We start from the raw sequence: 10000 nt of genomic DNA on the forward strand, positions 1-10000 counted from the left end.
AATTGATCTTGACATGGTTGGTGCATAGCCAAGTTCATGATTTTGGTGTTTTGGCTTGATTTTGTGGCTTGGTGGTGATTTTGGTGAAAAACGAAAATCATGGTTTTGGAAAAGTGGCTGGACTGAATCCTCACAAATGCCTTCAAAGTGATGTGGGAGAAGTTTGGGATCAAAAGGAATTGATCTTGACATGGTTGGTGCATAGCCAAGTTCATGATTTTGGTGTTTTGGCTTGATTTTGTGGCTTGGTGGTGATTTTGGTGAAAAACGAAAATCATGGTTTTGGAAAAGTGGCTGGACTCAATCCTCACAAATGCCTTCAAAGTGATGTGGGAGAAGTTTGGGATCAAAAGGAATTGATCTTGACATGGTTGGTGCATAGCCAAGTTCATGATTTTGGTGTTTTGGCTTGATTTTGTGGCTTGGTGGTGATTTTGGTGAAAAACGAAAATCATGGTTTTGGAAAAGTGGCTGGACTGAATCCTCACAAATGCCTTCAAAGTGATGTGGGAGAAGTTTGGGATCAAAAGGAATTGATCTTGACATGGTTGGTGCATAGCCAAGTTCATGATTTTGGTGTTTTGGCTTGATTTTGTGGCTTGGTGGTGATTTTGGTGAAAAACGAAAATCATGGTTTTGGAAAACTGGCTGGACTCAATCCTCACAAATGCCTTCAAAGTGATGTGGGAGAAGTTTGGGATCAAAAGGAATTGATCTTGACATGGTTGGTGCATAGCCAAGTTCATGATTTTGGTACTTGGTGGTGATTTTGTGGCTTGGTGGTGATTTTGGTGAAAAACGAAAATCATGGTTTTGGAAAACTGGCTGGACTGAATCCTCACAAATGCCTTCAAAGTGATGTGGGAGAAGTTTGGGATCAAAAGGAATTGATCTTGACATGGTTGGTGCATAGCCAAGTTCATGATTTTGGTGTTTTGGCTTGATTTTGTGGCTTGGTGGTGATTTTGGTGAAAAACGAAAATCATGGTTTTGGAAAACTGACTGGACTCAATCCTCACAAATGCCTTCAAAGTGATGTGGGAGAAGTTTGGGATCAAAAGGAATTGATCTTGACATGGTTGGTGCATAGCCAAGTTCATGATTTTGGTGTTTTGGCTTGATTTTGTGGCTTGGTGGTGATTTTGGTGAAAAACGAAAATCATGGTTTTGGAAAAGTGGCTGGACTGAATCCTCACAAATGCCTTCAAAGTGATGTGGGAGAAGTTTGGGATCAAAAGGAATTGATCTTGACATGGTTGGTGCATAGCCAAGTTCATGATTTTGGTGTTTTGGCTTGATTTTGTGGCTTGGTGGTGATTTTGGTGAAAAACGAAAATCATGGTTTTGGAAAACTGGCTGGACTCAATCCTCACAAATGCCTTCAAAGTGATGTGGGAGAAGTTTGGGATCAAAAGGAATTGATCTTGACATGGTTGGTGCATAGCCAAGTTCATGATTTTGGTGTTTTGGCTTGATTTTGTGGCTTGGTGGTGATTTTGGTGAAAAACGAAAATCATGGTTTTGGAAAAGTGGCTGGACTGAATCCTCACAAATGCCTTCAAAGTGATGTGGGAGAAGTTTGGGATCAAAAGGAATTGATCTTGACATGGTTGGTGCATAGCCAAGTTCATGATTTTGGTGTTTTGGCTTGATTTTGTGGCTTGGTGGTGATTTTGGTGAAAAACGAAAATCATGGTTTTGGAAAAGTGGCTGGACTCAATCCTCACAAATGCCTTCAAAGTGATGTGGGAGAAGTTTGGGATCAAAAGGAATTGATCTTGACATGGTTGGTGCATAGCCAAGTTCATGATTTTGGTGTTTTGGCTTGATTTTGTGGCTTGGTGGTGATTTTGGTGAAAAACGAAAATCATGGTTTTGGAAAACTGGCTGGACTCAATCCTCACAAATGCCTTCAAAGTGATGTGGGAGAAGTTTGGGATCAAAAGGAATTGATCTTGACATGGTTGGTGCATAGCCAAGTTCATGATTTTGGTGTTTTGGCTTGATTTTGTGGCTTGGTGGTGATTTTGGTGAAAAACGAAAATCATGGTTTTGGAAAACTGGCTGGACTCAATCCTCACAAATGCCTTCAAAGTGATGTGGGAGAAGTTTGGGATCAAAAGGAATTGATCTTGACATGGTTGGTGCATAGCCAAGTTCATGATTTTGGTGTTTTGGCTTGATTTTGTGGCTTGGTGGTGATTTTGGTGAAAAACGAAAATCATGGTTTTGGAAAACTGGCTGGACTGAATCCTCACAAATGCCTTCAAAGTGATGTGGGAGAAGTTTGGGATCAAAAGGAATTGATCTTGACATGGTTGGTGCATAGCCAAGTTCATGATTTTGGTGTTTTGGCTTGATTTTGTGGCTTGGTGGTGATTTTGGTGAAAAACGAAAATCATGGTTTTGGAAAACTGGCTGGACTCAATCCTCACAAATGCCTTCAAAGTGATGTGGGAGAAGTTTGGGATCAAAAGGAATTGATCTTGACATGGTTGGTGCATAGCCAAGTTCATGATTTTGGTGTTTTGGCTTGATTTTGTGGCTTGGTGGTGATTTTGGTGAAAAACGAAAATCATGGTTTTGGAAAAGTGGCTGGACTGAATCCTCACAAATGCCTTCAAAGTGATGTGGGAGAAGTTTGGGATCAAAAGGAATTGATCTTGACATGGTTGGTGCATAGCCAAGTTCATGATTTTGGTGTTTTGGCTTGATTTTGTGGCTTGGTGGTGATTTTGGTGAAAAACGAAAATCATGGTTTTGGAAAACTGGCTGGACTCAATCCTCACAAATGCCTTCAAAGTGATGTGGGAGAAGTTTGGGATCAAAAGGAATTGATCTTGACATGGTTGGTGCATAGCCAAGTTCATGATTTTGGTGTTTTGGCTTGATTTTGTGGCTTGGTGGTGATTTTGGTGAAAAACGAAAATCATGGTTTTGGAAAACTGGCTGGACTCAATCCTCACAAATGCCTTCAAAGTGATGTGGGAGAAGTTTGGGATCAAAAGGAATTGATCTTGACATGGTTGGTGCATAGCCAAGTTCATGATTTTGGTGTTTTGGCTTGATTTTGTGGCTTGGTGGTGATTTTGGTGAAAAACGAAAATCATGGTTTTGGAAAACTGGCTGGACTCAATCCTCACAAATGCCTTCAAAGTGATGTGGGAGAAGTTTGGGAGCAAAAGGAATTGATCTTGACATGGTTGGTGCATAGCCAAGTGCCATGATTTTGGATTTTTGGCTTGATTTTGTGACTTGGTGGTGATTTTGGTGAAAAACGAAAATCATGGTTTTGGAAAACTGGCTGGACTCAATCCTCACAAATGCCTTCAAAGTGATGTGGGAGAAGTTTGGGATCAAAAGGAATTGATCTTGACATGGTTGGTGCATAGCCAAGTTCATGATTTTGGTGTTTTGGCTTGATTTTGTGGCTTGGTGGTGATTTTGGTGAAAAACGAAAATCATGGTTTTGGAAAAGTGGCTGGACTGAATCCTCACAAATGCCTTCAAAGTGATGTGGGAGAAGTTTGGGATCAAAAGGAATTGATCTTGACATGGTTGGTGCATAGCCAAGTTCATGATTTTGGTGTTTTGGCTTGATTTTGTGGCTTGGTGGTGATTTTGGTGAAAAACGAAAATCATGGTTTTGGAAAAGTGGCTGGACTCAATCCTCACAAATGCCTTCAAAGTGATGTGGGAGAAGTTTGGGATCAAAAGGAATTGATCTTGACATGGTTGGTGCATAGCCAAGTTCATGATTTTGGTGTTTTGGCTTGATTTTGTGGCTTGGTGGTGATTTTGGTGAAAAACGAAAATCATGGTTTTGGAAAAGTGGCTGGACTGAATCCTCACAAATGCCTTCAAAGTGATGTGGGAGAAGTTTGGGATCAAAAGGAATTGATCTTGACATGGTTGGTGCATAGCCAAGTTCATGATTTTGGTGTTTTGGCTTGATTTTGTGGCTTGGTGGTGATTTTGGTGAAAAACGAAAATCATGGTTTTGGAAAACTGGCTGGACTCAATCCTCACAAATGCCTTCAAAGTGATGTGGGAGAAGTTTGGGATCAAAAGGAATTGATCTTGACATGGTTGGTGCATAGCCAAGTTCATGATTTTGGTGTTTTGGCTTGATTTTGTGGCTTGGTGGTGATTTTGGTGAAAAACGAAAATCATGGTTTTGGAAAACTGGCTGGACTCAATCCTCACAAATGCCTTCAAAGTGATGTGGGAGAAGTTTGGGATCAAAAGGAATTGATCTTGACATGGTTGGTGCATAGCCAAGTTCATGATTTTGGTGTTTTGGCTTGATTTTGTGGCTTGGTGGTGATTTTGGTGAAAAACGAAAATCATGGTTTTGGAAAACTGGCTGGACTCAATCCTCACAAATGCCTTCAAAGTGATGTGGGAGAAGTTTGGGAGCAAAAGGAATTGATCTTGACATGGTTGGTGCATAGCCAAGTGCCATGATTTTGGATTTTTGGCTTGATTTTGTGACTTGGTGGTGATTTTGGTGAAAAACGAAAATCATGGTTTTGGAAAACTGGCTGGACTCAATCCTCACAAATGCCTTCAAAGTGATGTGGGAGAAGTTTGGGATCAAAAGGAATTGATCTTGACATGGTTGGTGCATAGCCAAGTTCATGATTTTGTGACTTGGTGGTGATTTTGTGGCTTGGTGGTGATTTTGGTGAAAAACGAAAATCATGGTTTTGGAAAACTGGCTGGACTGAATCCTCACAAATGCCTTCAAAGTGATGTGGGAGAAGTTTGGGATCAAAAGGAATTGATCTTGACATGGTTGGTGCATAGCCAAGTTCATGATTTTGGTGTTTTGGCTTGATTTTGTGGCTTGGTGGTGATTTTGGTGAAAAACGAAAATCATGGTTTTGGAAAACTGGCTGGACTGAATCCTCACAAATGCCTTCAAAGTGATGTGGGAGAAGTTTGGGATCAAAAGGAATTGATCTTGACATGGTTGGTGCATATCCAAGTTCATGATTTTGGTGTTTTGGCTTGATTTTGTGGCTTGGTGGTGATTTTGGTGAAAAACGAAAATCATGGTTTTGGAAAACTGGCTGGACTGAATCCTCACAAATGCCTTCAAAGTGATGTGGGAGAAGTTTGGGATCAAAAGGAATTGATCTTGACATGGTTGGTGCATAGCCAAGTTCATGATTTTGGTGTTTTGGCTTGATTTTGTGGCTTGGTGGTGATTTTGGTGAAAAACGAAAATCATGGTTTTGGAAAAGTGGCTGGACTCAATCCTCACAAATGCCTTCAAAGTGATGTGGGAGAAGTTTGGGATCAAAAGGAATTGATCTTGACATGGTTGGTGCATAGCCAAGTTCATGATTTTGGTGTTTTGGCTTGATTTTGTGGCTTGGTGGTGATTTTGGTGAAAAACGAAAATCATGGTTTTGGAAAACTGGCTGGACTCAATCCTCACAAATGCCTTCAAAGTGATGTGGGAGAAGTTTGGGATCAAAAGGAATTGATCTTGACATGGTTGGTGCATAGCCAAGTTCATGATTTTGGTGTTTTGGCTTGATTTTGTGGCTTGGTGGTGATTTTGGTGAAAAACGAAAATCATGGTTTTGGAAAACTGGCTGGACTCAATCCTCACAAATGCCTTCAAAGTGATGTGGGAGAAGTTTGGGAGCAAAAGGAATTGATCTTGACATGGTTGGTGCATAGCCAAGTGCCATGATTTTGGATTTTTGGCTTGATTTTGTGACTTGGTGGTGATTTTGGTGAAAAACGAAAATCATGGTTTTGGAAAACTGGCTGGACTCAATCCTCACAAATGCCTTCAAAGTGATGTGGGAGAAGTTTGGGATCAAAAGGAATTGATCTTGACATGGTTGGTGCATAGCCAAGTTCATGATTTTGGTGTTTTGGCTTGATTTTGTGGCTTGGTGGTGATTTTGGTGAAAAACGAAAATCATGGTTTTGGAAAAGTGGCTGGACTGAATCCTCACAAATGCCTTCAAAGTGATGTGGGAGAAGTTTGGGATCAAAAGGAATTGATCTTGACATGGTTGGTGCATAGCCAAGTTCATGATTTTGGTGTTTTGGCTTGATTTTGTGGCTTGGTGGTGATTTTGGTGAAAAACGAAAATCATGGTTTTGGAAAACTGGCTGGACTCAATCCTCACAAATGCCTTCAAAGTGATGTGGGAGAAGTTTGGGATCAAAAGGAATTGATCTTGACATGGTTGGTGCATAGCCAAGTTCATGATTTTGGTGTTTTGGCTTGATTTTGTGGCTTGGTGGTGATTTTGGTGAAAAACGAAAATCATGGTTTTGGAAAACTGGCTGGACTCAATCCTCACAAATGCCTTCAAAGTGATGTGGGAGAAGTTTGGGATCAAAAGGAATTGATCTTGACATGGTTGGTGCATAGCCAAGTTCATGATTTTGTGACTTGGTGGTGATTTTGGTGAAAAACGAAAATCATGGTTTTGGAAAACTGGCTGGACTCAATCCTCACAAATGCCTTCAAAGTGATGTGGGAGAAGTTTGGGATCAAAAGGAATTGATCTTGACATGGTTGGTGCATAGCCAAGTTCATGATTTTGTGGCTTGGTGGTGATTTTGGTGAAAAACGAAAATCATGGTTTTGGAAAACTGGCTGGACTCAATCCTCACAAATGCCTTCAAAGTGATGTGGGAGAAGTTTGGGATCAAAAGGAATTGATCTTGACATGGTTGGTGCATAGCCAAGTTCATGATTTTGTGACTTGGTGGTGATTTTGTGGCTTGGTGGTGATTTTGGTGAAAAACGAAAATCATGGTTTTGGAAAACTGGCTGGACTGAATCCTCACAAATGCCTTCAAAGTGATGTGGGAGAAGTTTGGGATCAAAAGGAATTGATCTTGACATGGTTGGTGCATAGCCAAGTTCATGATTTTGGTGTTTTGGCTTGATTTTGTGGCTTGGTGGTGATTTTGGTGAAAAACGAAAATCATGGTTTTGGAAAACTGGCTGGACTCAATCCTCACAAATGCCTTCAAAGTGATGTGGGAGAAGTTTGGGATCAAAAGGAATTGATCTTGACATGGTTGGTGCATAGCCAAGTTCATGATTTTGGTGTTTTGGCTTGATTTTGTGGCTTGGTGGTGATTTTGGTGAAAAACGAAAATCATGGTTTTGGAAAAGTGGCTGGACTGAATCCTCACAAATGCCTTCAAAGTGATGTGGGAGAAGTTTGGGATCAAAAGGAATTGATCTTGACATGGTTGGTGCATAGCCAAGTTCATGATTTTGGTGTTTTGGCTTGATTTTGTGGCTTGGTGGTGATTTTGGTGAAAAACGAAAATCATGGTTTTGGAAAACTGGCTGGACTCAATCCTCACAAATGCCTTCAAAGTGATGTGGGAGAAGTTTGGGATCAAAAGGAATTGATCTTGACATGGTTGGTGCATAGCCAAGTTCATGATTTTGGTGTTTTGGCTTGATTTTGTGGCTTGGTGGTGATTTTGGTGAAAAACGAAAATCATGGTTTTGGAAAAGTGGCTGGACTGAATCCTCACAAATGCCTTCAAAGTGATGTGGGAGAAGTTTGGGATCAAAAGGAATTGATCTTGACATGGTTGGTGCATAGCCAAGTTCATGATTTTGGTGTTTTGGCTTGATTTTGTGGCTTGGTGGTGATTTTGGTGAAAAACGAAAATCATGGTTTTGGAAAAGTGGCTGGACTCAATCCTCACAAATGCCTTCAAAGTGATGTGGGAGAAGTTTGGGATCAAAAGGAATTGATCTTGACATGGTTGGTGCATAGCCAAGTTCATGATTTTGGTGTTTTGGCTTGATTTTGTGGCTTGGTGGTGATTTTGGTGAAAAACGAAAATCATGGTTTTGGAAAAGTGGCTGGACTGAATCCTCACAAATGCCTTCAAAGTGATGTGGGAGAAGTTTGGGATCAAAAGGAATTGATCTTGACATGGTTGGTGCATAGCCAAGTTCATGATTTTGGTGTTTTGGCTTGATTTTGTGGCTTGGTGGTGATTTTGGTGAAAAACGAAAATCATGGTTTTGGAAAACTGGCTGGACTCAATCCTCACAAATGCCTTCAAAGTGATGTGGGAGAAGTTTGGGATCAAAAGGAATTGATCTTGACATGGTTGGTGCATAGCCAAGTTCATGATTTTGGTGTTTTGGCTTGATTTTGTGGCTTGGTGGTGATTTTGGTGAAAAACGAAAATCATGGTTTTGGAAAAGTGGCTGGACTCAATCCTCACAAATGCCTTCAAAGTGATGTGGGAGAAGTTTGGGATCAAAAGGAATTGATCTTGACATGGTTGGTGCATAGCCAAGTTCATGATTTTGGTGTTTTGGCTTGATTTTGTGGCTTGGTGGTGATTTTGGTGAAAAACGAAAATCATGGTTTTGGAAAACTGGCTGGACTCAATCCTCACAAATGCCTTCAAAGTGATGTGGGAGAAGTTTGGGAGCAAAAGGAATTGATCTTGACATGGTTGGTGCATAGCCAAGTGCCATGATTTTGGATTTTTGGCTTGATTTTGTGACTTGGTGGTGATTTTGGTGAAAAACGAAAATCATGGTTTTGGAAAACTGGCTGGACTCAATCCTCACAAATGCCTTCAAAGTGATGTGGGAGAAGTTTGGGATCAAAAGGAATTGATCTTGACATGGTTGGTGCATAGCCAAGTTCATGATTTTGGTGTTTTGGCTTGATTTTGTGGCTTGGTGGTGATTTTGGTGAAAAACGAAAATCATGGTTTTGGAAAAGTGGCTGGACTGAATCCTCACAAATGCCTTCAAAGTGATGTGGGAGAAGTTTGGGATCAAAAGGAATTGATCTTGACATGGTTGGTGCATAGCCAAGTTCATGATTTTGGTGTTTTGGCTTGATTTTGTGGCTTGGTGGTGATTTTGGTGAAAAACGAAAATCATGGTTTTGGAAAAGTGGCTGGACTCAATCCTCACAAATGCCTTCAAAGTGATGTGGGAGAAGTTTGGGATCAAAAGGAATTGATCTTGACATGGTTGGTGCATAGCCAAGTTCATGATTTTGGTGTTTTGGCTTGATTTTGTGGCTTGGTGGTGATTTTGGTGAAAAACGAAAATCATGGTTTTGGAAAAGTGGCTGGACTGAATCCTCACAAATGCCTTCAAAGTGATGTGGGAGAAGTTTGGGATCAAAAGGAATTGATCTTGACATGGTTGGTGCATAGCCAAGTTCATGATTTTGGTGTTTTGGCTTGATTTTGTGGCTTGGTGGTGATTTTGGTGAAAAACGAAAATCATGGTTTTGGAAAACTGGCTGGACTCAATCCTCACAAATGCCTTCAAAGTGATGTGGGAGAAGTTTGGGAGCAAAAGGAATTGATCTTGACATGGTTGGTGCATAGCCAAGTGCCATGATTTTGGATTTTTGGCTTGATTTTGTGACTTGGTGGTGATTTTGGTGAAAAACGAAAATCATGGTTTTGGAAAACTGGCTGGACTCAATCCTCACAAATGCCTTCAAAGTGATGTGGGAGAAGTTTGGGATCAAAAGGAATTGATCTTGGCATGGTTGGTGCATAGCCAAGTTCCAAGATTTTGGTGTTTTGGCTTGATTTTGTGACTTGGTGGTGTGCCAAGAATCATGAAATTTTCAAAGTGGTGGTTTTTGAGTTTTGTTGGTTGGAAAGTGTCACAAATGCATGCAGAATGAGGTCTAGAAAGTTTGGTATCAAAACCAAGCCATCTTGATGTGGTTTTGAATTTTTGAAATGTTGGAAAATAGAGGGTTTTGAAAAAAATTCATGAAAATTCGAAACCTTGGCCAATCCTAACGAAACTTGGTGGGCACCTTCTTGATATTATTATGGGATGGACTGGAAAAAATCACGCAAAAATACGGTGTCTAGATACGTTTTTCCATTTTTCCCGATTTTCCACATTTCGGGTCTTTGGAAAAATAAAAAAAATACTTCCCCATGTCGAAAAATTCTAATTTTTTGCAGGCAATGTTGTACCATTTTTATGAGG

Source organism: Phaseolus vulgaris, chromosome 11 (assembly GCF_051622355.1).
Source record: "Phaseolus vulgaris cultivar YP4 chromosome 11, ASM5162235v1, whole genome shotgun sequence".
NCBI lineage: Eukaryota > Viridiplantae > Streptophyta > Magnoliopsida > Fabales > Fabaceae > Phaseolus > Phaseolus vulgaris.